A 25,067-nucleotide genomic window follows, 5' to 3' on the forward strand; every position below is an offset into this window, starting at 1 on the left:
GGCAGTTGTATCATTCTGAGAAAATACTGAAAGCATGGAATGTGTCAGTTCAGTTCAGTCGCTCAGTTGTGTCTGACTCTTTGTGACCCCATGGACTGCAGCACGCCAGGCCTCTCTGTCCATCACCAACTCCCAGAGCTTACTCACACTCATGTCCATCGCATTGGTGATGCCATCCAACCATCTCATCCTCTGTCATCTCCTTCTCCTTCCGCCTTCAATCTTTCCCAGCATCAAGGTCTTTTCCAGTGAGTCAGTTCTTTGCATCAGGTGGCCAAACTGCTGGAGTTTCAGCTTCAGGATCAGTCCTTCCAATGAATATGCAGGACTGATTTCCTTTAGGATGGACTGGTTGGATCCCCTTGCAGTCCAAGGGACTCTCAAGAGCCTTATCCAACACCACAGTTCAAAAGCATCAATTCTTCAGGTCTCAGCTTTCTTTATAGTCCAACTCTCACACGCATACATGACTACTGGAAAAACTATAGCTTTGACTAGATGGACCTTTGTTGGCAAAGTAATGTCTGCTTTTTAATATGCTGTCTATGTTAGTCATAACTTTTCTTCCAAGGAGCAAGCGTCTTTTAATTTCATGGCTGCAGTTACCATCTGCAGTGATTTTGGAGCCCCCAAAATAAAGTCTGCCACTGTTTCCACTGTTTCCCCATTTATTTGCCATGAAGTGATGGGACTGGATGCCATGATCTTAGTTTTCTGAATGTAGAGCTTTAAGCCGACTTTTCACTCTCCTCTTTCACTCTCATCCAGAGGCTCTTTAGTTCCTCTTCACTTTCTGCCATAAGGGTGGTGTCATCTGCGTATCTGAGGAATGTGTACATGAAGCTAAACTTTATGGGATGTGCTGTCACCCCTGGCGTCTGTAGGGCATCGATTCCAGGATCGCCTTGGGCAGCTGAATCGGAGGATGCGCAAGGCATACGCACGCATGCTTATGTGTACCTTAGCTCATTTCTAGGTTACTTACGAGGGCTTCCCCTGTGGCTCAGCGGTGAAGACTCTGCCTGGAATGCAGGAGATGCAGATTCAACACCTGCATCAGGAAGATCCCCTGGAGAAGCGAATGGTTACGCACTCCAGTATTCTTGCCTGGAGAATTCCATGGATGGAGGAGCCTGGCGGGCTACAGTCCATGGGGTTGCAAAGAGTCGGATATGACTGAGGTGGCTGAACACTCACAGGTTACTCACACCACCTAACATGATGTGGATGCTGTGTAAATAATTGCTGCCACATGGAAAATTCCAGTTTGGTTTCTGGAACTTTCTGGAATCCTTTTTCTGAATAGCTTCCATCCACGGTTGGTTGAACCCGTGGATACAGAGGGCCCACTGTAAACTGTATCGTTATAAACTTGCTATTAAAGTAAGTTATAAATTTGTTAAAAACAAGAAAAGAAATCAAAATAAATCAAGAAAACTTTTCTTTGAGTAAAAAAATTCTCCGCTTCCTTCATGTTCTTTTCAGGTAGTAAACACACTGCTAAGGTGGGTTTCCCGAAAGTGGGGCTCTGGGTAGGACCTGGTGGCAGGGGTGCTGCAGGAGAGTCTCTGCAATGGGCAGGACCCTCAAATGGGCTTTGCAAGGTCACAGTGAGGCCTGGGCAGCTGGATACCCATCGAGGCAGGTCCGAGAGGCACCGTCCCCTAATTAGCAAGATGCAGCTCTAGACTCATAACTCTGACGTTTGGGCCAGAGAATCTGAACTGTTTTTTGGGGAGTGAGTTAGGGTGGATTTGGCTGAGGTCACAGGAGCCTGTGGACCGGGGGTGGGGGCAAGGGGGTACCAGCCACAAAGTCGGGGAGAAATCCTTGGTGTCAGATAGTACAGCCGAGGCCCCAGGTCCCTTTCCTTTTGGGAGCACCCTGGGTTTACAAATGCTCAGTCTTGAGATGGTTTTGCAGGATGATGCATACGCAGACCTCAGTGACTTGGCCTTGGTGCTCAGAGAACCCCCCAGAATAACTCCACAACATCGTTGCCAACACTGCCTGCCAGCTGGAGTTAGCTAATCGCTGTGAGACTCGTTTCCTATGAGCCAAAGGGTCCCCAAGTCTGCAGGTGCAAAGCAACGTGACCTGTCGTGTGGTCTGCACAAGCAGTGACAGAGACTGCTGGGGCCCCAGGGGACCCTCCGCATGCCGGGCCTGGGGCTGCTTCGGGTGGGGCTCAGGTGCAGGGGGCTTGGGTGCAGGGGGCTCGGCGGCACAGACGCTCCTCGGAGCTCCGGCTGGGTCGGAGGCTGTGCTCCATGCTGCATGGCCGAGGTGCTGCCCCGGGTGGCTCAGGGCCTGGGACGTGGCCGCAGATCACAGGGGCCCCTCCTGCGACTTCGGTCCCTGCAGGCGGGGCTCAGGCACTGGCGCCAGGCCCGCCCCGCCCGGTCTGCGCAGAAAGACTGGACTCTTGCAGCGTTTTCACCTCAGGATGCTGTTACACCTCAAATTGCAGACCCGGCTGTACGGTGGTTGAAAAGTAATTAAAAAAAAAAAAGAAAATCCACCATTGCAAGAACGATGAGAAAAAAAAAGACACACGTAAGCCAAACGGAAGTCGCACAGGAGAATCTGTAGGAAGTCACGGATTCGTCTGGTTTCACAATCGGGGCCCGCGCCCATGAAGGGACTTGGCCCTAAGGCATCCCAGTGCCCGCTTTCCCCAGAAGCCGCCCTGGGATCCGGTGAGTGGGGCTCAGGATCCTTGGCCCCCACACCCTGGCCTGTGCTGAGCCCTCCTCAGGACAAACAGTCCAGCTGACCCTAGTTTCTCCTGCAGAGAGGGAGGCGCTCAGTGACCAAGGCCTCGCTGTGTAATAAAACGTCTAGACAGCAATTAGCGCCCATCTCCCCCAAGACTGTGATAGTCACAGGCATGGCCACTTTCCAGGGAACCGCTTGAGGTCTGTTTCGTCCTGAATCGGTTTCTCAAGGATGGGCCCAAACTGTGGTCACTGGACAAGAGCCCCCCCATGCCCAGGGCCATCTGTCCACCTGCCCGACTTCCTCTCCATCCGGCGCACGGGGAGGGCCGTCAGGGATACCGGCTGGACAGGTGCTGGGCTGTCCGTGTGGGGCCACTTCGTGCTGGAGCTGGAACCAAGGCTGAGAAGACTCGGCAGCTTTCTTATGCCTGTGATCCCCGGCGCTGGTTCCTCTTATGCCTGCGCTGGCTTTGACAGTGACAACGATCAGGTGTGGCAGGGGCTGCAGGCCAGGCCCCGGGAGGCGTGGGAATGTTTCGGCTTGACATTCTCCACTGGTCTCACCTCAAACCGCCTCCCTGGCCTGTATCTCCACCTCTGACCCCTCCTCCCTGTGGACTGGCACCCGCCCCCTGCGGACAAAGTGCCCGGACCTCTGGCTCTGCTAGGAGTGGACTCCGCTGTCTCTGACAGTAGAGAGAAGACTCATATTCAGTCCTAATAAGTTTTTCTGAGTGAGCCAGAAATCCATAGGAGTTTACTCAAGCCAGAGGATGAGCCGAAGAGGAGGCCTGATCTTTGAAGGGAGACGCGCCCTTTGAGGAACAAACCCAACAGTCACTGTTTCTCTCCGGTTGAACGTGCAGCACGTGGCTGGAGGGCCATGACTGCAGGAGAGGGCCAGCGGGCAGACTGGGCAGAGGCGCTGACCTAGGACGCTCCTGGTCCCCGTCCAGCTTCTCACGTGCCTGCGTCTGCACCTTCCAAGCTTGGGTAACGTCGGGACCGTGGCTCCACTCCAACCTCCCCTCGTCACGTGCCCTCCTGCAGCCTGGCTTGTGCAGGGACTCGGTGCACACAGAAGCGGCTGAGTGCCCCTTAGAGCCCAGACTGTGAGCAAGTGAGCACCATCACGCGGGGGCTCAGAAAGGACAGACGCCCTTCTCAGAGCAGCAGGCCTTGGCCTGTGCTGCCAGGACTGGGGCCTGAACCCATTTCTCAGACAACCACACTGACCTGCAAATTGGCAGGACACAGACCATTTCCCCCAAAGGTCTCCCTCTTGCACCCTCCAAATATGTATGTGTAACCACAGTGAGAGCAGTAGCGATTTATGCATTAAATTTTATGATAATGTGTCATTTGCAAAGCTTAGATAATGTATTATTGAAAATAGGGTATTTCAAAATACGTAAAATGCAAATTTTCCTGTAATTTGGTATCTTTCAGATATCTCACATCCAGCCTCACTCCTGCCTCGTAAATTTTTCAGGAGCGTCACGTGGCTCAGGCTTTGTTTAAGGAGAACGGGACCAGACACAGTCTTCTGTGTCCATCTTCATGGTGGATGTGGCAGGAATCACCTACTTTGATGGTCATGGATGGGGTCTGAGTTCTGCCACGTGCCAGGCTCTTTTCTGCGTGAGGTTGTGGTGTCTTTCAGCGTGTTTGCACGTGGCTGGTCTGTGGTGCATCACCTTGGCGGGTGGAGGGGCTATGAAACATCACAGGTCGGTCCTGCAGGTCATGAGCAGAGGAGCCCAGAGGAACAGGACAGAGCCGTGAGGAAGAGCCGGTGACGCAGAGCCGGGCAGCGCGTCCTTGATGGGTGTCTGCTCCGCACTTCCAGGTCACAGGCGGACAGTCCAGAGACACGTCGATGTGGGACGAGGTGGTGAACCAGCACCTCATCGTGGTGGCTCTGGCCACAGAAGCCGCCTCTGAGGTCTCTGAGAGATGTACACGACTGACTGCTGATCCGCTGTTTGCCCAGTCACTTCCCACAGCCTATCCATCACCGACCCCAGTGTCCGTGTGAGCTGCTGGGTTTGAGATGCTCTTGAGGTTGTAAATAAATGCCACAGGGCCAAGGGGCAGACGAGACGGAGCCTGTCAGAGCTGGACGTCGGCAGCAAGTTATAATTACCGCGGAGTGGTACGAGGTGAGTTCCCTCCTCCCGTAGATTTAATTGCTGGCAGCTGCAGGGGTGGGCACAGCGGCTGGGTGGGGTGGGGCAGGGGCTCCAAGTGCCCCCCGATGACCTCCCCACGGCCCCTGGAGCAGGACAGAGGGGCCCTGATGCCTGGCGGCGCTCCTGCAGGTGGGAGGCTGCCAGGTCACAGACCCTTGTCCACCCAACATTTGGCACGACGTGGGAACCACGTTTGTCTTTAGAGGAAGTGGGTGGCAGTGAAGTCGGGAAGAAGACTGACTTTCCCCACAGGTGCAGCGTCTGAGTGCCCCACCTCCGCACTCATGCCCAGGTGCTCTGCCTTCCAGGTGAGTGGGGACAGGCTGCGACCCTCCCCCAGCCAGCCCCTTTATCAGTGACTGGAATTCAGCAGAGCAGGGGTCACTCCAGGGCTCACTTGTGGTTGAGTGGACACAGCTCAGCTAATCGCTCTTTCACTTGCGGGAAATTCGTTGTTCCTTAATATCAGACTCTGGTGATGATGGAAATAGGCTTCACTAATGACAAGGCAGCGGGGATTATAGGTAAGAAACAGTTATAATCAGAAAGCTAATAATTATCTTGCAGCCGCAATTGGACTTTTGAATTTTACATTTCTTGCATTTTTTTATTCTTAATTACAACGGTTTCATTAATGAGAAGCAGCCTTCGAGAAACAGAACGGGACCCATTTTGACTCAAGGAGACCTATGTTCTCTGCACTGTGGGATCAGCCAGCTCCTTGTTGATTTTCGCTGAGTGACTGGACTGAAGTGCCGTTTCCCGCTCGAGGACGGTGGTCCCTCTGTGGACGAAGAGGCAGCAGAGCCCGGCACACGGCTCAGACACAGGCACCCTGGTCACCAGGGCTGTGCGGGTTCAGGCTGGCACTCAGAGCTCTGCTGTTCATGCCACTGGCTTCTCTGTGTGTCCTGAACTTATGATGGGTTTGTTGTCAGCCTTGCGGGCAGCCAGGAGGTCCCTGCTGGGAGAGGCTCCTGACTGAACAGGTGGTTCAGACCGGAGCTGTCTCTGAGAGGCTGCCTACCGTGAGGACTAGGAGGACCCATCAGCCCACACACCCAGAAAACGTGGGGCTTGACTGCTGACAAACACAGGAGCCCCAGACGGCCCCAGACCGACCAGCCCTGCACCCCGAGATCCTGACAGGAAGACCTCACCCTGAGATCCTGAGAGCACAGCCCTGCACCCCGAGATCCTGAGAGCACAGCCCTGTACCCCGAGACACTGACAGCACAGCCCTCACCCCAAGATCCTGAGAGCACAGCTCTGCACCCTGAGATCCTGGGAGCACAGCTCTGCACCCTGAGATCCTGAGAGCACGGCTCTGCACCCTGAGATCCTGAGAGAGCCCTCACAGATCCCTGCATCCCAAGATCCTGTACTCCGAGATCTGAGCACAGCCCCCTCACCCCAAGATCCGAGACACTGATCCAGCACAGATCCTCACCCCAAGATCCTGAGATCCTGAGAGCACAGCTCTGCACCCTGAGATCCTGAGAGCACAGCCCTGCACCCCAAGATCCTGAGAACACAGCCCTCACCCTGAGATCCTGAGAGCATAGCCCCGCATCCCAAGATCCTGAAAGCACAGCCCTGTACTCCGAGATCTGGAGAGCACAGCCCTCACCCCAAGATCCTGAGAGACCAGCCCTTATCTTTAGATCCTGGCCCAGGGGGTCACTGGTGTAGCTTGGAGAGGCTATAGGGCAGAGGACTTGATCCTACGCTTCTTGAGTGCAGACCCCCAGCACTGACCACGTGGGGGCCGGGCCCTCTGGTCGCCTCTTGCCCAGGCAGCACGGCCACCTCTAACAAGAGGGCTGCTTTGACTTTGTGCCGACGTTGTCCTACCAGCTCAGGACCAGCTGCCTGCCCCCTCCCCCAGCTTCTCTGCCCCCTCCCCTGGCCCCCCGTCCTGTGGAGGGCCGTGGGCTGTTAGGTCTGGGGGTCAGGCCCGTGTTGGCTCGTCTGGGGAGGCCAGCTCTCCTGCCCCCTTAAGCCCCAGGGGTTACCTGGTGCCCTGCCGGAGCCTTCCTTGCCTGCCCGCCCATCGCCTCCCCCCCACCGCCGCCAGCCCAGCTGGCCCACCTGCCCTGCAGCAAACACTGGGGTCCGTGTCCTTGGTCCTCGTGAAAGGAGCTTCTGCCTTTGGGTCTTCACAGGCGCCAGGACCCAGGAGCACTGGGAGTGGCCAGTGTCCCAGAAGAGTTCCTGCTGGGGTCTCGCGAGGTGGATCTCGAGCAGAGCCCTAAGCTTCTCCACCGGCCCCCACCCCCATGCCCTCGGCTCCCAGAAGGCGGGGAGCACAGCAAACCGCGGATGACAGCACAGGAAGGAGGTGGGAGCGCTGACTGTCGCAGGACGGGCTTCGTGGACGGAGGTTGCTGGGCATGGCCGTGGCCCGGCTGCAGTGTGGCCTGCGGGCAGTGACCAAGGCAGTAGTTTGGCAGCAGAGCTGGTGTTGGGCCCGCGTGGTGGGGAGTATGGCGTGGGCAGCCTGTGGGGGCCGTGGAGACGCTGCTGCGGTGGGCTGGGGCGCCTGGGCCTCCTCGTCCAGCTTGGCCTACAGACGCAGCCATCAGGGTCCCTCCTTTTCCTGTAAAACCAGATGGAGCAGGCCTTTGGGGGGCAGGGCCTGCGTCCTCCCGGGGATGCTGCGAGGCTGGCTCTTGTCCAAGTGCACAGAGCATCCCTCCTTTCATTAGGAACGTGAGGAGTAATTTTCTCTCTTTTCAGGGAAATTTGGGCTTCAGTTACAAACCGATCTTTCTGACAAATTTTTTTCTTATTGTTTAGCTGCAATACTACAACTTGCGCTTTCATCAGACACCGGAAGCAGAATCCTGAGGCCCACGTGAGCAGCTGAACTACCTCCGCCGCACTTCCGGCCGCTGAGCGACCTGGGGCCTCAGAGGCCGCCCTTTCCAGCGACAGCAGATCACAGTGCGTCAGGCTCCTTCGCGGCCCGCGGGCTGATGTCTCAGGGTTGCACACTGAGTCCCCTGTAGAGCACAGACAGACACACACCCCTCTCTGCACACCTCAGTGTGCACCAAACTTTGCTGTGCTTAGCAGCTGTTATTCGACCCTCAGTGATGCTGTTACCTCAGTTTACTCTTCGGGATTTCGGTTATTCTACCGTTTTGATGTCTATTTAAAGGGCACTGTCCTAAGTCTGAATTTATCATATTCTTTTTCCCTGAAGCTTTCTTCTTAAAGAAAAACAAAGACCATTTATTTAATGATGTAGGATGAAGTGCGCAATCATCGCAGTGAGTCTCAGGGCTGCTGTTGTAGTGTTGGGACTTGACTCCAGTGTCTTCACCAGCTCTTCCTTTGAGGGTGATAGCTGTCAAATATGGAGGACTGCTAGTTGGCAGAACTGATTTTAAGTGCTGAGTTAGTGACCTGCATTTGGGCAGAGCCTTGGCCCCAGTGTCACCCTGCCATCGACAGGGTGGAGGGCATGCACGCCTGCCCCTGTGGGGCACTGTGAGGGTCGCGGCCACGTGGGGATGGCAGGGGCTGGAGCCTGACCTTGAGGGGCAGCCTGGGATGGGGGTCACGGACAGCGGGATCGCAGCCCCGTGGTGCCCCCCAGAGCCCCAAGATCAGAAAACAAAGCTCGGAAAGGCCCCCTAGGAGACAGTGGCCGGGGACAGCTGCTCACCTTGCAGGCTGGACGCTCTGGGGTCGGGCCCCACGTGAAATCCCAGGGAACAGAGGTTTTGGACACAGACACTTAGGCAAGTTGATTACTTCTGAGCAGGGAAGTGAACCGACTTTGGAGCCAGGTTTCTGGGTTCAAAGCCCAGTTTTGGCATGAGACACGTGGCCCTGGGCAGATGGTGTAACTTCTGTGCCTCAGTTTCCTCACGTGTAACGGGCAGAGCAGAGAGTCTGCTGCATGGGGTCCCCCGTGTAGTCTGCTGGGTTCCTACCCCCGGAACTGAGGGCCCTGCCAGGCTGCTGGCTCTGCTCTGGGAGGCGTGTCTGCTGCAACGTCCTGGGTGCGGGGCGAGGAGGACCTGGGGCCACCTCCCCTGTCGCTCTGAGAAGGGACAAGGCCTCAAGAATATGTGGTCCCATTTCCTCCTGCCCCTTCCAGATTCTCATGCAGGTGCAGCTCCAAGTCACGGGAACTCTCTGGGTAAACTTGGAGCTCGTCTCGGGTGTGACTGGACCCTGGAGAGATGATGGGGTCTGCCCAGCGCTGATGGAGAAATCTGCCCAGTCTCCTTACCAAGGTTGCAGGGTCTGACCCAGTGCCTGTTGGCCAAACATCGTTTTTTCTCCTGGAAGACCAAGTTTTAGTTTTTCTCACATGTTATATCTCTAAGTAACTTAGAAGTAAGTAGCACATAGAAATGAAAAACACTATTTATTGAATGAGAGGCATCATTTATTTGCTGAATCAGTATTTTCTGTTGCTGTCAACATGCAGGCATTGGAGGCTCTAACTGACCAGTCCCTCCCCAGGGACATGCTGAGGCCTCATACTGATGGGTCCTCTTGGCAGAACCATCCTGAGCAATGGGTCTTGGGGCTTCTCCCCGGAATCCTGGTTCTGTGGCTGGAACAGAAACATGCTCTGAAACACCAAGCAGCTGTTGTCAAGCAGAAAACCCTCTTCCTCCAGGAAACCTGACTCCCGTGGTCACAGCTGTGTGCTAGTCCTCAGGCCAGGAAACCGACCAACTTTGGAAACGACAGGCTCCATTCAGAATCCCTTTCTCTTGTGGCCACAGGCAGCCCTGGCTGTTCCGAAGCCTCTTGGGGGCCCCGTCCTTGTGTGGGGAGGCACCCCCATATGGTGGGGCTCGGATGGCACTGAAACTAGTCTCTGAGCTGCGTGTGGTTGGAAGTGCACCCCCTCTGCTCGGTCATCCTCTTGATGAGGATGTGGTGTCTACTGATTGGAGAGCGTGGGTCCAAGTTCAGAGACTGGTTGGAATACAAGGCTGCTGAGTGACCCTGGCCAGGACGCTTGACCTCTCCCGGCTTCAGTTTCTTTGTTTTTAAAAAGGGGCAAATAATATAATGGAGTTTCCCTCCTAGCTCAGTTGGTAAAGTATCTGCCTGCAAAGCAGGAGACCAAGGTTCAATACCTGGGTCAGGAAGATCCCCTGGAGAAGACAATGGCAATTCACTCCAGTGTTCTTGCCTGGAGAATCCCATGGACAGAGGAGCCTGGTGGGCTACAGTCCATGGGATTGAAAGAGTCAGACATGACCTAGCGGCTAAAAACCAAATTATGTAAAGACTGGGGTTCCCAGATGGTGCTAGTGGTAAAAAGTCTGCCTGCTAAAGCAGGAGACACAAGTGTGATCCCTGGGTTGGGAAAATCCCCTGGAGTATAAAACAGCAACCCAGTCCAAGTATTCTTGCCTGCAGAATTCCATGGACAGAGTATCCCGGTGGGCTATGGTCCATGGGGCCACAAAGAGTCGGACACGACTGAGCATTCACACATGCGACGTATTATGAAGCTGAGTGGGTGTCCCTAAGAGTCCTGGCTATCGCCATGACTTGGGTCCTACGGTCGTGATGGGTATTGAGAAATGATGCCTGAAAGCTCCCCCTCCCTGTCCCCCCGAGGGCGTGTGCCTCTCCAAGGCCCGTGAGGGCACAGAGGGGAAGACTGGCTGGCGTTTGTGTGCATTTAAATCCGTGCTGTTCGGACGGGGCTGTGCCCCTGGGAGCTACTGATGTCATCAAGCCTTCTGAGCAACTTAATGTGTTTGGTGAGGTAACATTTAGATGTATTTACATTCTCTACTTAATTAAGGATGCTCATCAAACCCATTTGGGCAACTCGATATTAAAAGAAGAGCAAGTAATCTTTATGGGGAATCATCCTCCATAGAAAGATTAAGTCAAGATTGTGGAATGCTTGGGCGGGAAACATTAACAAACCGTCCGGCTCTTAGACGGGAGACTTGGGGGAAGAAATAAAAAGAAGGCCCTGGGTTGTCGTTGCAGCCCTGCCTCGCTCTCAGGCTGTGCCAGCCAGGCCACCCGTGAGCTGCGAGCCCATTAGGAGAACAGCTGCCCTAAAAGAGGAGCAGGCCGCTGCTTCTATTTATTAAATCTGGGGAGAGGCTCCATCCATCACAGCAATAGGTTTTAAGTGTTTGCCGGGCCAGGGAGAGCCCCGTGAGCGCTCTTTGAAGTGTCTTTACTGAAGGTAAACATCTGAGGGACATAAATAGCTTGCTCCCTGACTATGAGTAACCTTGTCGGAGGGGTGGGCGCAGGGGCGGGCGCACATCTGAAAAGGAAAGGCAATAAAGGATCCTTGGGGCAGCAATTTGCACATTTTCTGCTCTTTGATATGTTAACTAGATTTTTAAAAAATGAAATTCTTGCTTTTTGAGGTCCTGGAGCACAGAAGCCTCTGGGAGGGCCGTGGGGGCCCCGCAGGGTGAGTTGGATGAACTTCTGGACAAGACACGAGTGACTGGGGGCACCGCCCTGTCCAGGAGCTGGCCACGGAGCCAGCGTGGGCCTCTTCTGCCTTCACAAGCCTTGTGCATCTCGACAGTTTCTCCTAAACAGGACACGTCCACTCTGAAAATCAGCAGTGCTCTGTTGTTCTTGTTTGGCGGCTCAGTTGTTTCCCACTCTTTGCGACCCAATGGACTGCAGCATGCCAGGCTTCCCTGTTCATCACCAACTCCCAGAGCTTGCTTAGACTCAAGTCCATTGCATCGGTGATGCCATCCAGCCATCTCATCCTCTGTCGTCCCCTTCTCCTCCTGCCCTCAATCTTTCTCAACATCAGGGTCTTTTCCAATGAGTCAGTTCTTCACATCAGGTGCACAAAGTATTGGAGCTTCAGCTTCAGCATCAGTCCTTCCAATGAATATTCAGGGTTGATTTGTTTTAGGATTGACTGGTTGGATCTCCTTGCCATCCAAGGGACTCTCAAGAGTCTTCTCCAACACAGCAGTGCTCTAGAGGACTCATTTTAAAAACTCACACCCTCCACACCATCTTAAAACCCAATAGTTCTGGATTTTTCAGTGCAGTGCTTTTAGCCTCAGGGAGGTTGACTGATTATGTTACAATACTTTTCCACAACAGGTCACATGGTGTTGCCTGTTATTCAACACGATCTGTGACAAAATTGAGAGCTGGCTGTGCAAACCAGGAGGAAGTGAGGTCTTCCAAAAGTCGGTTAGTCGATTTTTTTTCTGGATGTGTATTTGGCTGCTAAAACTAGAGGCCTGTCTTTGACTTTGACGACTTGCTGGCTGTTGGAGGCTGTCACTGGCTGAACGGAGCCTGGGTCCTGAGCGCACCCCTGGATCTGCTGGTGGCGTCCCTGGGCTCCCCTGGAAGCAGGCAGTGTGGAGCTGGCGGGCGGTGCTGCCACGTGAGCAGAGACGACCAGCAGACGCTGGTTATCGGGACGCAGAGAGCCGAGGGGGCAGAAACATGTTGCCCAGGCACCCAAAGAGCAGTGCCTGTGCTCGGGTCCTGGAAACGTGGGCAGATCCCGGCGACACTGTCCTTCAGTCCCCTCCCCTGGGCCCGCAGGGGGTCCTGGCCGGGCTGCAGGCCCTGGTCTGCCTCCTCTGTCCCCCGGCCTGTGAGGCACGAGCTCATGTGAGGACCTCAGCCTGTTGCCCCCCAGCACGGCTGAGGTCATGGTGAGCATTCGGAGGCCAGCAGATCCAGGCTGTGTGAGACCCCCTCCTCGGGGAGAGCCCCCTCCTGAGCCAGCATAGCCAGAGTGTCCTCAGGGTGCTCAGAGCAGGGGGGCCGGCTCCCGTGGGCGCTCCTCACATGGCCCCCACCTCAGCATCGGTCATGCAGCCCCCAGAGCATGGTGCCCCTGGGGATGCCCAGGCACCCCCCAGCACGTGTTTTCCAGACCACGGGGTTCATGACCCAGTGCATGCCAGCCGTGGATGCCAGCAGCATTTAGACAGAAACAAAAGGCAATGGAGGAGGGTGAAGAGAAGGTGTCAGAGCACTGCTTCTGCATTTGTTTTGCACAGTGAGTGTTACCTGCAGGGACCAGGCCAGACCTCGGCAATTCCTGGACCCGGCCATTAAGTGTCCCCCAGGCACTTAGTCACAGGGTGTCTCCGTGTGCCCCTGCTTAGCCTGGTCCCCTTCCTGTGGGGACTCTGAGGTCCTTGCTGGCTGTGTGTGACCCTCCTGTCCCAGAGGAGACCCTCAGCTAGAGTGACGATGAGGAGCAAGACGTGAGTCAAGTGGACATGAGCCGGGAGGGAGCACCGAACATGAGCCGGGAGGGAGCACCGACTTCACTGTGCCCTTGGCTGGACGGGCCCGTGCCCGCCTGCCCCCTGGACTGCTAACAGGTCTGAGACGTCCAGGTTGCCTGGGCCTGGCTGAGTGCCCAGCCCCTTGGAAGATGAGGGGCACAGCTGAGGGGCTCTAGGTTCAGGCAGCCGGGAGTCCCAGGCTGCCGTCCAGCGGCTGCCGTCCATCAGCTCCGTCCACTCCTTGAGCCCGGAGTCCAGCAAGGCCTGTGCAGGGCCCGAGCCTCCCTCGCTCGGCCAGCACCCTGACGGGAGTGTGGTGTGGGAGGCTCAGCCCGCTCCTCACTGACCACCCCCAGAAGAGCTGCGTGTGAATCGAATTTAAACAAATCATACTTTGCATCTCATGTTTTCTCAGGGAACTTACTTTTTTCTCCCTTGAAAGAAATTAGAGATAATACTGTTTTAAAGACTAGAATCTTCTTGCCGTGTAAATTGTTATTCTCGTGTTTATCTGTTTTCTCACTCAGGTTTTCTGGGTAGTGCTTTCTTTCTCTGTTTTAACACCGGGTGCCTGTGCCAGAAGGTTAGCAGTAATTAGCTCACATTCCCGCTCTCTACATGCACGTCGTAAACATTTTCCTTGAAAGGTGTGGCATCTTCGGACAAGTGATCAGCCTCCCTCCTGCCCTCCTCTTCCTTCCTTCTTCATTCTTCACTTTTTTAATCTTATCTTGACCTGAATCCGCTTAACGTCCATCCTGGAGGCATTCTGCAGAGAACTGAAGCTAATACGTTTGAGTCAACGCCTGACTCAAGCCCCCAGCTGGCCTCTGGTTTCCGGCGTTTGCTGGTGCCCCCGATGTGGGCGGAGGGCCTGGTTCCCCACAGCCTGCACCCTTTCACGCACGTTTGCTGAACTCCCGTGTGTCCAGCGGCGCTCTTGGCCTTGGAAACAGGAGAAAACATAAGACACCGCCCTGGTCTCAAGGAGTGGATGGTCTAAAGGAGAGGGAGGGGCGGACACTGGCGGAGAATGGCCAGCTCTGCACTAAGGTGGCTGATGTGTGCAGAGCGTGGCTGAGTTCCGGGCTGGGCTGTCCGGGGCCCCGGGGGCAGAGACCTGCCCTGGGTCTTGCGTGGCTACCAGCTGGCCCGTTTCTCAGGATGAGAAGCGGCTGGGGAGGTGGAGGCAGCTTTGTGGAGACGTGGGTGAGGTGCCCAGGCCCCGACGTGGGTCAGGGTGGGGGGGTGGGAAAGGGCCGTGCAAGCAGGCAGGTCAGGTTTGGAATGCGGGCCTGTGTCCCAGCCCATCCGCGTCCTCCCGAGTCTCTGAGGCTCCAAATCCCTTTCTGGTCCTAAAATCTCAGCCTCTCCCCAGGCACTGAGGCAGGGTGTGTCTGCGCTGGCTGTCCCTGGGATGAGCCCTCAGTGGTGTTCACCTGGCGGGTAGCACTGGGGACGGGCTCACCCATCCTCGCCAGTGCGTCTCTTTGGACAGCGTGGAGAGGGTGGAGCTCAGTCTCAAATTCCATCCAGTCCGCCTGCTCTTCTGAGGTTGCTGTGTTCTGGGCCCGGGAAACCCTGATTTTATCTCGTGGCTGAATTTACATATTTCCCAGCAGACTCTCCAGGAAAGAAGAAGATCCTGTGGGGGTGTTTGATGGCGTGATGGCGGTTCTTGTTCTCGTGTGTAAGGCAATAGCCCTGGCACTGTCTCAGGTGTGCAGCTGGGGCATTTCCATGCACGCGAATCTTTGGCAAATCCCTCTATACACAGAATTCTGAAATGATTCTCTGGGTAAAGCATTTCTGTGCACGTGAGGGTCTAAGCTTGTCAGTGAGCAAAATGAGGTGGGTCTAAGCTCCCTACAGTCTGAGGACTCTGACGGGTGGCTTGCTCTCCCCTTCATTAGCTCGTGCAGTGGGTTCGCCCGCGTGGAACTCAGGGCCAGCGACACCGCGACTTGACCTGATGGAGCCTCACCTACCACGTGTGTCCCCTCTGCAAGGGGAGTCGCCACCTTCCCGAGCTCAGGGCACCGGCCAGCCTTCCACTATCCCACATGGGGCTGGTGTAAACAGGGAAACCACCAAGAAAAAGCATGAACATCGGAGGAACATGGCCCTGGATGGACCCTGACAGGACCCGTGTTTCCAGGCTGAGAGCTAGAGGCTGCTCGCCATTGGTGGGACGGGCACTTGGCACGTCTGGTGCATCTGTGAGGTCCCACGAGGCCCTGGGCGTTGACTTGAGGAGACAACATGCTTCAGGGGTGGGCGAATCTGCAAGACCAGAATCCACGAATCACAAGGATGGATGGCATCTGATTCTCTTCAGGAAGCTCCTGACAAGGAGGAGAAGTCAAATATTCCCATATTCTAGGGGAAACTGAAGCAGGTGTCTCGACAGATTCAGAGCAAGGATGAACACAAGGCCACCGAGGGCGTTCGCCCGAGGGTACTCATGCCAGCAGTTTCGTAATAGCGAGGGTTTCCAGCCCCTGCACCTTCGTGATGTAGCCACTTGCTCCGTGTCAGCTGCCGTGGGCTGGGGGAGCGGGCGGGGTGGAGGCACAGAAGCAGAAACACCTTCGTGATGTGGCCACTTGCTCCGTGTCCGCTGCCGTGGCCGGGGGAGCGGCGGGGGAGCGGGCGGGGGAGCGGGCGGGGTGGAGGCACAGAAGCAGAAGCACCTTCGTGATGTGGCCACTCCGCTGCCGTGGCGGGAGAGCGGGCGGGGGGAGCGGGGCCGGGGGAGCGGGCGGGGGAGCGGGCGGGGGGAGCGGGCGGGGGAGCGGGGCTGGGGGAGCGGGCGGGGTGGAGGCACAGAAGCAGAAACTCTTGTTTGTTTTGCACCTTCCCTGACCTTGCTGGCTGTTTAGTGACGTTCATTTTTGTTTCTTTGGCTCATTAAAAACACGACCCTTCCTCAATTCTGCATTTCCTCAAGTGCAGTACGATTGTCAGCTGTTATTTTGCAGATGGGAACAGGAAAGAAAAGATGTAGCTTGCAGGTCTGTGGCTGCTACTGATGGCATGTATTTGTTTAGACGTGAGTTCCAGAGGCGGGTGTGGACCGCAGTGGGCTCGCTTTTAGCTGACTTATGTCCCTGTTAATGACACAGTGGATTTTCCTCTTAGTTTGTTATTATTTTTTATTATTGGCGTTAACATTAATCTCCCAGAAAATGGATATGAAATAGGAAAAGCATCCTGGCCTCCCTGACGGGACCTTCTTCTGCAGGGTCTGCATCCGTGGCTTTAATGGAAGCGTTTCCTCTCGGCCGGCATTCAATCAGAGCTTGTCTCCCGTGTCCCTGGGCCGTGGCATAACTCTAATATTGACCTTAACCGAAGTCCTTTGTTTTCTACCCTAACAGCCCGAAGCATTAAAAATGCGTGTTTACTTAATTTGTCCTGGCATGCAGTGTAATTACAAGCAGTTTGTTTTCTCTGTTGTAAAATATGGTCTGGAGAAGGAATAAAGTAATGTGGAAAATTAACATTGTGATGTACTGTATCGTGGAGCAACACTAAAAATGCCTGCCAGTGCTCGTACTGGAGGTGCTATTTGTGTCGTGTGCAAGAGCAATAAAGAATTAAATGCCTCTTTCTCAACTATATTTGCATGATTTTCAACTGCAGTAAAATTAATCTGATCCGCCTCTGAGAATAAACACCACCATGACAACAAAACCAAAGAACCCCCAGAGTCGGCAGAGTGCTCGCAGCTTTGAGTTCTACCTCGGCGTTTGTTCTATGGGTGACTTTCAGGGACGCCGTCCTTGGCTGAGTCCCAAAGCTGATGGACACACCGCGGGTGTCCCCAGGGGCTCCGCAGGCGTGTCTCCTGGGCCCAGGTGGAGGGGGCCTGGACAGAGGGTGGCACTGCCAGCCGCCCCGGCCTCCACCCACGCCCCCGGAGGTCTGGGCGCTCGGGGCGTCTTCTGCGTCTGTCTTAGTCCTTTGTGGACGGTTCCCGGTCCTCTCTGTGAAGGACACTGTATAAATAATAAATTGTACTGTATCATCTATCAAGCTTCAAGTGCTCACAGAAAGAAACACAGTAAGCCGCTGACAATAAAGGTAACAAATTCCTCAATTCGCCCAGGGGCAAGTTAGGACAGCGTCTGTCTGGGCGGTGCTTCCCTCAGCGGCTTCCTCCCGGCTCTGCTGGATGTTTTTAGACAAGCCACTGGAACAGAGCCCCCTGGGCCACTTCTGAGCTTCTGTCTGCTCTCTGCTGGGTGACCTGCCCGAAACCGGCCTCACTTGTCGCAAGGAACTTGAAGACTGTTGTTGCTGTTCAGTCGTTAGTCGTGTCCAGCTCTTTGCGACCCAGGGACTGCAGCACACCAGGCTTCTTGTCCTTCACCATCTCCCAGAGCTTGCCCAAACTCATGTCCACTGAGTCAGTGATGCCATCCAACCATCTCATCGTCTGTCGTCCCCTTCTCCTCCTGCCTTCAGTCTTTCCCAGCATCAGGGTCTGTTCCAAAGAGTTGACTCTTCTCATCAGATGGCCAATGTATTGAAGCTTCAGCTTTAGCATCAGTCCTTCTGATGACTATTCAGGGTTGATTTCCTTTAGGACGGACTGGTTTGCTCTCCCTGCAGTCCTAGGGACTCTGGGCTTGCTGTAAACACGGCCCCCTTGGGGACACTTGAGGCCTTTGTGCTTGTCTTTGTGGTGAAGCCACAGTGCCAGGGCCCTGAAAGGTCTCAAAAGCATGGGCAGTTCTGTGCAGAGGGTCCCCAGGCAGGAGACCCATGACCCTGAAGGGGCATTCTGTGCTTTGGGAGGGGTGCCTCAGATCCCAGGCTGTGGACAGAACCTGAATTACCCAATAGACCCCCTCCTCACCCCAAGGCCTGGCCTGCAGCTCCCCTGAGAGGCTGGGTGATGACAAGGGTCAGGGCTCTAACAGCAGTCAAGGAGCGAGAACGCTCCTGGCCCTGCCAGCCAGCAGTGGGAAAGTCGTTAGACAAGGTCAGGCTCCGCAAACATCGCAGGACTAATTCCCCCTGTAATTCATGACCTTTGGGGATGGAATCAATAGTGTTAGAAAAAGCGCGTCCACCAGACGGCCCTTCCTGGCAAGCAAGAGCGTCTCGTCTTGGCGATGTTTGTGTTCTGTCTGCTCAGAGCGGCGACGCTGACGGCGGTGACCTCCCCCGCCGTCCTGGGCCGTGCGGGCAGCTCTGTCTCCTCTCAGCTCCCCCCTGTCCACTTCCTCCGAGAAGGGATGCATGGGGGCCGCCTGAGAGCCAGCTGCAACCCCCAGGGGCCCAGGATGGGGGCACCCAGACTCCCCTACCAGGTTGCAAAAGAGGCTTCAGAGAGGGGAGTCAGAGAGAAGGGGAGGTCGGGAGACGGTGGGCACCCTGCTGCATCTTTTCCACCCAAGGGCCTTCCTGGAGACGTGGGAGAACACACTGGGCTGGTTTCTCCCCCAACTCACCCCTCTCGAGCGTGGACTGCACTCCATCTTGGCATCACTGCTGGTGTGTCTGTTGATCTGCACGACCGTCCCCCTGCTGCCATGGTACGTGGCAGGATTCCCAGTTTGGGGAGGCGCACACCTCCTGGGACTCTGGACACATGCAGCAAACAGGTGATAGTGGCCAGAAATCGTGGGGTCACGGTGGAGCCTGTGTCAGGATAGGGTGCTTGGCGTCAGCCGTGGGGGCTTTGCTGAGCCGTCTCTCCATGGGGCCTGGGGCCCTCTGTCCGCTCCCGCCTCCCCCAGGCTGCGCGCTGGGCCTGCCTTCAGACACGGACCTTCCAGGTCCTGCTCTTGGCTCCAGCTTGTTCTGCACTGGGTGCTGGGCGAGGGTCCTGCCCGCTGGTGCCGCGGCTCTGCTTAGCGCAGCCCTGTCTGCTCAGCGGGGCTGCTGACACCAGTGGAAGGGGGCAGCTGGAAAGAGAAACGGGGGACCCTCCTCACACCAGAGGCCTGGGCGAAGCTGGCGGCCCCACTGCTGCCGGAAGGCCACGGTGTGGACGCATCCAGGGCGCCTAGAGGCGGGTGTCCTGGACGGTCACTAGGGAGACGTGGGGCGATGAGGACAGAGCGCAGGGTCAGCACCCCGACACCCGTAAGGAACCCCGGCTCCCCGTGAGCGTGGCCCCCAGCGGCCGTTCCTGGCTCAGATGTCAGGACAGACCTGCCTCCTGACCTCGGGCGTGCGCGCATGTGGAAAAGCTCATTGGGCCTAAGGGCTTCGCGATGTGGATTCACTGGGCCCCTGACGCACCCGTGCCCACGGGCCTGGGTTGTCCCCCGGGGCAGGGAGATGGGTCTGTTCAGCCAGGGCTGTCCTGCGTCTGTGAGAAGGCTGAGGGCCCCTGGGTTTCCTGCCCCTCGTCCTTGCCCGGCCCGGGCTTCCTGGGGGCCTCGGACGTGCCCTCCCTGCAGCCTTCCCGCTGGCCCGCAGTGCGCCTGGGGCCGACTGCGGACCTCCCGCTCTGCCTCCTCGGCCCCGTCGCTTCCTCGCTGCTGGGAGGACTTGCCTGCTGCTCTGCTCCGTCTGTGAGAGCGTTTGCGACTTTGTGCTTGTGCGGTTTCCGGGTGCCCAGAACTGTCGTGAGTGAACAGGTCCTCTAACTTTTCAGGGCAAGTGGTTGTGGTAGGATTACCTTCATATAACTGATGTACTGCAAAAATACCCCAGTGTAAAGTGTGAAAGTGCTTCCTTCTTTTCACTTTTCCGTAGACCTTCCAGTGGTGCACCATCAGACTGTAAACATCAGGCAGCGTTGGAGGGAGAAGCCGGGGCTGGAACCTGCCCAGGCCGGAACTGCAGCCTATAAAATACCGAGAGAGGAGAAAAGGGAACCCTCTTACACTGTTGGTGGGAATGCAAACTAGTACAGCCACTATGGAGAACAGTGTGGAGATTCCTTAAAAAACTGGAAATAGAACTGCCTTATGACCCAGCAATCCCACTGCTGGGCATACACACTGAGGAAACCAGAATGGAAAGAGACACGTGTATCCCAATGTTCATCGCAGCACTGTTTATAATAGCCAGGACATGGAAGCAACCTAGATGTCCATCGGCAGATGAATAGATAAGAAAGCTGTGGTACATATACACAATGGAATATTACACAGCCATTAAAAAGAATACATTTAAATCAGTTCTAATGAGGTGGATGAAACTGGAGCCGATTATACAGAGTGAAGTAAGCCAGAAAGAAAAACACCAATACAGTATACTAATGCATATATATGGAATTTAGAAAGATGGTAACGATAACCCTGTATGCGAGACAGCAAAAGAGACACAGATGTATAGAACAGTCTTTTGGATTCTATAGGAGAGGGAGAGGGTGGGGTGATTTGGGGGAATGGCACTGAAACATGTATAATATCATATATGAAATGGATCGCCAGTCCAGGTTCGATACAGGATGCTTGGGGCTGGTGCACTGGGATGACTCGGAGGGATGGTATGGGGAGGGAGGTGGGGGGTGGTTCAGGATGGGGAACACATGTACGCCCGTGGCGGATTCATGTTGATGTGTGGCAGAACCAATACAATATTGTAAAGTAAAAAAAATAAAAAAAACAAAATAAAATAAAATACTGAGAGAGGACTTTAGCTCAGCTGTAATGTGAAAACACCTGTAATCGAAGGAGGGACCACTGGTTACATCGCATCTTATACTCATAAATGTTTCAGGCTTCTCCCTTCTACCACGTATGGTGTTAGAGGCTGGAAGACCAGCAGCCTCGTTTTAATGTCTGCAGGGGATGGTGAGGCACGGGCTCCGTGGAGGCGGTTTTCCTTCAGTGGACAGACTTGTAGGCATTTTAATCTGAAAAAGTCTGTTTCCTTCTGTTGCTTGTTCTCTTCTCACGGTGCCTGTGGAGTCGCAGCTGTGATGCCCATCCTCAGGGCCCCTGGCCTTCGGGTCCAGCTGCTGGCCGGGGCTTTGTGGGGGCTAGGGTTGCCATCAGGTTTCTTCTGGGTGGAGTCTGAGTCATCTGGAAACGATGTTCCTGAGCGTGAATCCGAGGGTCACTGACCCCCCTCAGGCGGGTGTCACAGCGTGGAGCCACGGTCAGGACTCCCCTGGCTGCCCCCGTCAAGGTCAGCGTTGTGGGAGGTCACAAGTGATCAGGCTTGCTGGAAACACGCTTGCAAGGGCCCGGGGGTGTGGGGGCCTCAGGGACGGTCTCTGTCCCCTCCTGCCTTCTGTCTGTCCAACCTTCTTCATGTCATCGGCACCACACTTTTTGCCCTGTGGCCCCGTTTTGGAAGGGACATTTTGCCCCTTCTTGATGGTTTAAAAAGGCATCTCTTCTCTCCAGGGCTTCCGAATGGGCCACTGTGTGCCTATGGGCCGTGCTTCCCTTCCTCCCCTTGGTAAACCGAGACTCCAGCTGGCGTTTGCTGTCTGTGGAGTGAGTGTGGGGGACGCACAGGCTGACGGACCTTGCCTGCGACAGTCATCAGTGAGGTGTTGTGATGGTGACTTTCCATTTCTCTCATTTCTTCTGTGTTTATTTCTTAGATATTTTTCCCTTAAGGAAGTGCCACTCCGTTAATGTGTTCTAACTTATTGGGTCCCATGGTGGGGTTAGGATGCTTCAGGCTGGTCCTAGTAAGTGTCAACATGGTTCTTGTATAAAGTGTGGCTGGAAATGTCTGTTGGAATTAAATCTTGTTACTGGAATTCATCCAGGGAAATATTCATATGTCTGGTGTAATTTTATTTTCTATTTAAGTTCATAACATTTTTCTCAGGCACTTCTTTGTACGTTAATACTGAATAATGAGTGTCCACTTAAAAATATGATTATTTTAAGATTTTTGTCCACTTAGAACACTATCTTATGATTCAAAAGCCAAGTATTGATGTAAATGACATAAGTTGAGGGGAATACAGAGGATGAGATGGTTGGACGGCATCACTGACTCGATGGACATGAGTCTGAGCAAGATCTGGAAGTTGGTGATGGACGGGGAGGCCTGGCGTGCTGCAGTCCATGGGGTCACAAAGAGCTGGACACGACTGAGCGACTGAACTGAACTGATGTAAATTCTTTGAGATAATCGTATGCTGCTGCTAAGTTGCTTCAGTCATGTCTGACTCTGTGCAACCCCATAGACGGCAGCCCACCAGGCTTCCCCGTCCCTGGGATTCTCCAGGCAAGAACACTGGAGTGGGTTGCCATTTCCTTCTCCAATGCATGAAAGTGAAAAGTGAAAGTGAAGTCGCTCAGTCATGTCCAACTCTTCGAGACCCCATGGACTGCAGCCTACCAGGCTCCTCCGTCCATGGGAGTTTCCAGGCAAGAGTACTGGAGTGGGGTGCCATTGCCTAGTGTCATTATAAGTTCATATATTTAAATGGGGACATGGTAAAATGACTGGATGGCATCAATGATGCGATGGAAATGAGTTGGAGCAAAGCTCTGGAGATGGTGAAGGACAGGGAAGCCTGGCGTGCTGCAGTCGTAGGGTCGCAGAGAGTCAGACACCACTTAGTGACTGAACAACAACAGAAACACATAGGACATAGGAAGCTAAAAAGTCATAGATGGAATCGTCTAATTTAGAAACGGTGGGGAAAGTAGACACTCTTGAGGAAAACATCTTTACAGGCACCATATATCCTTACTCTTCAGTCTTTCCAAAGAAATGGCACGTGGATATTAAAGAATATTTTTGCAAGATCGGGTGAGTTGGATGTGCTCTTATGCACATAAGTTTTTTACTGCCCTTTAGCAGCTGGTCTTAGCCAAGAAAGCGAGATATTTCCCGCTAAGCTTTAAATCCGCTGTTTTATAGAGCACAGAGAATTTTTTATTATAACATAATTCCGTACATAAAATATCACATTAGAAGAAGAAGATAAAGTTTTGTACTTTCATTTTCCATTTATTTGACTGAAAACAATTGCAAGGGAATCTAACCAATCAGAGTCCTTGTCGTGCAGCCAAGAGGATTCGAAGCTCAGGTGGGAGGATGGAGGGGGTCTCCAGGGCCCAGAGCTGGTGTCTTCGGGGGTGGGGGCTTCGGCAAGTGCACAGAAAGGTTGCTTTAACTGTGGGGGACATGGAGGAGGGCTGACGGCGGCGAGAGGTTGGAGCACAGCCACACGTTGGGGGCCTGCTGCTGGGGCTCCCCATACGCAGATGGGGATGGCCGCCCAGCCTAGCTTAGAGGCGCCTGCTGGCTTCCATGGGCTGGCGCTGCAGGGCTGTATTCTCTGCGGATCCTCCCACCTGAGGGTCTTCTGCTGTTCCCCCACAGGTGAGCTCTCAGGAGCTCCAGCCCACAAACCTGCTCCCACCTCTCAGAGCCGTGTTTCCACCTGACAGAAGTAGAAAGGATTTAATTTTTTGAGTATCCCAAGATGCCCTGTAAAGGGTCAGCCTCCACTCTCTTACATTCCGAGTGTATTGCACACAGGCTGTAATGGTACATTTTGTCTGAAATCATGGGGGAGAAACATCAAGGTCCATCTTTTTTGAAAAAGAGAGAATTCTGCCTTAACATCACTCGTTCTCCTCCGCGATTTTAGCTCATCTGATGTTCTTGTCAGACAGCCTCAAATGTCTCCATGCCTTTGAAACTTTGGCTGTCAGGATAATTAAAACTTCCCATCCTATTTTTCTGCAGCTAGCTTGATGAATAGCAAACAAAGTTTCTAGAGGCACAGTCCCTCAGGCTCACCAGCAGTTATCTCTGCCTATTTGACCTCATGGAACTACTACTAATGTTTTCCATTCTTTGTTAGGGGTTCCTCTTTGTTAGCGGGCAATTACACTTTATGCAAAGAAAAGTTCAGCTGAAGAGTTAAGTTGATACTTCAGAGGATGTGACCAGAGAATGTGAGGACCACGGACAGCTCCGTGGCCAGAAAGAGTCTGCAGGCCTGGAAGGCAAGGCCAACCCTGTAACTGGGATGGGGAGAGCACCTGGATCCCACTGTTACCCTGGCAACAGCCGCTGCTACCCCATGAGCATCTTCACAAGGGAAAGGACTTAGCATCTCTATTCAACCAATGGGAACAATGCAATGAGCCTTCCAAAGCTGTGAGCTGTCCAAAGATGGCGAGTTTCTGATGAGGGTGCTGGAACAGGTTTCTTCTCTGTTGTCTTGTTTTTAGGTGTCATGCTAGCATGGCTATACCACCCTGTCTAGGAACAGTGAAAAAATGCACGTCTGTTTCTCAAAATGGCCTGCTTCTGTTCCTAGTCGACACTGTACACTTGTCATTTTATGTTGTCTGATACCTTCTGTAGCTCTTGGGTGCCTACTGCCATTAAACAAGAAAACATGCCCTTCCCACATGGTCAGTGAGGGTTAACCAGCATGCCAGGAGCTCCTAAGCCACTGCACAGGCTGCTTTCCTCGTTGGTCTGCCCACACGTAACCTGTGCTTCTCTCCTGACCCCTGTCACGTCGTCATTCGGTTTCTATGCACTGCCCTGTCTAGAAGACCTGGTTTCCTGGGGCAAATTTGTTTTCCTTTTTCTGATCCTGTGTTTAGCACAAGGCTGGGCATTTTGTAGGTATTCATTATGTGCCATGAAAAGACCGTACATTGAAATCTATAGGTTCAATGTTCCAAACTGAGCATGAAGATGCATTTATTTAGAAAGCATTGAGCAAAGTTTGAGCAGGATGTCTGATCACTCAGTTAAATATATGAGTGTTATGATTTTTCCAGCGAAGAAGTGACCGTGTTCACCAAAGTGACTGTGAATGACCCTTCTTTCCCAAGGTCACACAACACAGAACACAGAGCAGGAGAGTCCCTGGACACCCAGCTGGGCCCTCCAGAAACTAATGTCCTCGAAGCTGCAGAGTGTTCTCCTCTCTCTCCTGATCAACGCTATTTATCAATATTTTATTAACTGTCTTAGGGGCTTCCCAGGTGATGCTAGTG

Source organism: Bos mutus, chromosome 24 (assembly GCF_027580195.1).
Source record: "Bos mutus isolate GX-2022 chromosome 24, NWIPB_WYAK_1.1, whole genome shotgun sequence".
Taxonomy (NCBI): Eukaryota; Metazoa; Chordata; class Mammalia; order Artiodactyla; family Bovidae; genus Bos; species Bos mutus.